This window comes from Petaurus breviceps, unplaced genomic scaffold (assembly GCF_028583685.1).
Source record: "Petaurus breviceps papuanus isolate PSGF00001 unplaced genomic scaffold, PetGlider_PUasm1.0 91041, whole genome shotgun sequence".
NCBI classification, from domain to species: Eukaryota; Metazoa; Chordata; class Mammalia; order Diprotodontia; family Petauridae; genus Petaurus; species Petaurus breviceps.
The window spans coordinates 23,410,360-23,413,904 of record NW_027187400.1 but is presented as its reverse complement, the minus strand read 5'-3'; positions in this window follow the sequence as shown (position 1 = coordinate 23,413,904).

Sequence of the window (3,545 nt, the reverse complement as noted above, 5' to 3'; positions counted from 1 at the left end):
GGTCCCTTCTCCTAGCTGGATCTCACTCAATGGCCTGTAGGCCTCATTCACCTTTGGTCTGTTTATCTAGGTCTTCACTGACCCAGTGTTTCTGGGAATCCAGCCTGAATGGGGAGTGACCAAAACTGTCCTTGTCCATTTCTCAGTCCCAAATAGAGCTGTCCTCCACTCCCTCCTCCCCCTTCCTGGGTACTCAGGCAGGGGATGGGGCCAGGAATGAGAGTATGCCCTCTGCCCTAGAGTGGGACAAAGCAATAGAGTGGGGTGGGGAGTGAAGTCAGGCCTTCAGAGAGGCAGCCAAACTGCCCAAAGGGCCCCCCAGAGAACAGAGGGAGACCAGCCCAGCCCCGGGCCATTGCCAAGAGCCTGCTGTTGGGGACCAACTGAAACCAGAGAGACCTGCCTCTCTGCCAGTCTCCTTAACTGCCTCCTTCTCGAGGTCACAGCCTCTAACCATAGGTGTCTCTGAAGGCTCTGGCCTGGGACATCTCTTCTCCCTGCATATTATCTCACTTGGTGACTTCCTCAGTACCCTGGATTCAATTATCTTTCAGCCCCCTATATCTCCAGCTCTTAGAATTGAAAGACCTGGGTTTAAAGGCTACTCTCTGTGGGTGTTAGTTACGGAATTAAATAAATAGTCTTCATCCCAACTGACATTTCTATCATGCTTTAGAGATTATATAACATTCTGTACACATTTGGGTCTCCTCACAATGTCCCTATGTGGCAATACTACTTGTCTTATTGTCTTTATTTTACAGATGAGGGGCTTAAAGCACAGAGATCTTTAATGACTTGCTCATAGTCACACAGCAGATGTGTCAAGAGTGAGCTATGAATTCAGATCTATTTCCTTTTTTCATACATAAATAATTTTTAATAACATCTTTTATTTTTACACTCCCCCTTTATGTCAGAATAAATCCCTTCCCTATCTCCTCCCCAGAGAGACATGACTGGTAATTGAATAAAAAGGTTGGGGGGCAGGGGAGGCAAGAAAGACAGTTCAGCAAAACCAGCCAGCCCATCTGACGATGTATGCAGTATTCTACACTTATTGTTCCCCACCTCTGCGAAGAAGGGAGGAGATACACTTTGTGATCTTTCCTCCAGGTCCAACCTTGCTCGTTATAATTAGACAATATGAACCCAGATCTTACTAACTTAATCCAGCATTCTCTCTTCTATACCAGACATTTGGCAGCTAGGTGGTGAAATGAATAGAGTACTGGATCTGGAGTCAGGAAGACCTGGATTCAAATCCAACATCAGATACTAGCTATGCCACCAAGTCCTTTAACCTCGGTTTCACTCAGTTTCTTTATATGTATATATACACATATATACACACATATATGCATATATACACACATATATGTATATATACATATACACATATATGTGTATATATATATATATATATTTTTTTTTTGCTTTTTGGAGGGCAATTGGGGTTGTGACTTGCCCGAGGTCACATGGCTAGTTTTTGTGTTAAGTGTCTGAGGTTGGATTTGAACTCAGGTCCATCTGACTCCAGGGCTGGTGCTCTATTCACTGTGCCACCTAGTCACCCCCTATATGTATATTTTTTAAAGAAAAAAAAAGGAAAATAAAAAAGTCAGCAAAATCAATCAGTGCATTGAAAAAGTCTGAACATATATGCAATGTTCCACATCCATGAATCTTTCCCCTCTTCTTTGGGGCCAGGCTTGTTCTTTGTAATTTTCCAATGTTCACTTGTTCTTTCTATTTACATTGTTGTGGTCATTGTGTCTGTTGTCTTCTTGGCTCTGCTTACCTCACTCTGCATCAGTTCATGCAGATCTTCCCAGGCTTCTCTGAATTCATTACATACATTTCTCACAGTACAACCATATTCCAATTACCCTCATGGACCACTGTTTGTCCAGCCACATGGCAATCGATGGGCATTCACTTTGTTTCCAATTCTTTGCTAGCACTGAAAGTACAGCTATAAATAATTCAGTATATATGGAATCTTTCTCCTCATCAATAGCCTCCTTGGGGCATATGCCTAGTAGTGAAAGCTCCTAAGCAAAGAATATTTTTAGTCATTTTAGTCACTTTATTTACATAATTCTGAGTTGCTTTCCAAAGTGAGTGTACTAAATCAGAGCTCCACCATCAATGCAGTGAATGCCCATCTTCCTACAGCCCCCCCAACATCGACTATTTCTATCTTTTGTAATCATTGCCAATTTTGTGAGTGAAAAGAAACCTCAGGCTCGTTTTGATTTTCATTTCTCCTATTATTAGTGACTTAGAACCTTCTTTCACATGGTTTGTCACTTGATCATTTGGAGCTTTCCTTCATTTGGTTTCTAATTGTTATTTTGTTCGTATTCTTTGGTAGTGACAATAACAGCAACAAGAAGTTGCCTACAATGTGCCAGGCACTGTGTTAAGCTTAAAAAAAAACAAACCAGTCCCTGCCCTCAAGGAGTTCCCAGTCTAATAGAGGAGGCAACAGGCAAACACCAATGCACAAACAAAGCTATAGAGGAAAGGCAGTAGAACCTAGATGCCTCTAGGTGGCACAAAGGATAGAGGTCTATGCCTAGAATCAGGAAGACTTGAATTCACATCTTGCCTCCAACATTTACTAGTTCTGTTTCTAGGGGCAAGTCACTTTACCTTTCTCAACCTGTTTCTTCATCTATAAAATGTGATTAATAATAGCATGTATTGACCAAATAAGAGATAGAGAGCATTATGGGATGTAAAATGAATATTTCTGATTACATCAAATTAAATGTTTTGCATAAACAAAAGTGATTAGAAGGAAAGCAGGAAACTGAGGAAAAAATTTTACAGCAGGTTTCACTGATAAAGGCCTCATTTCTCAAACATATAGAGAATTGAGTCAAATCTATAAGAATATTAGTCATTTCCCAGTTGATAAATGGTCAGAGGATATGCACCAGTAGTTTTCAGAAGAAGAAATCAAAGCTGTATATAGGCATATGAAAAAATGTTCTAAATCATCGTTGATTAGAGAATTGCAAATTAAAACAACTCTGAGATACTACCCCACACCTATCAGATTAGCTGATATATAAAAAAAGAAAATGACAAATGTTGGAGATGTGAGAAAATTGGGACACTAATGCATTGTTGGTGGAGTTGTGAACTGATCCAACTATTCTGGAGAGCAATTTGGAACTATGCCCAAAGGGCTATAAAACTGTGTATACCCTTTGACCCAGCAATATCACTGGTATGTGTGTGTATATATACTGAAGAGATTTTTTTAAAGGGGAGGGGGAAGGACACATATGTATAAAAATATTTACAGCAGCTCTTTTTTGTTGTGGCAAAGAATTGATGCACATCAATTGGGGAATGGTTGAACAAGTTGTGATATATGTTGTAATGCAATATTATTGTACTATAAGACATGATGAACAGGATGGTTTCAGAAAAACCTGAGAAGACTTAAATGAACTGGTACAAAGTGAAGTGAGCATAACCAGGAGATCATTGTACACAGTAACAGCAATATTACATGATGATCAGCGGTG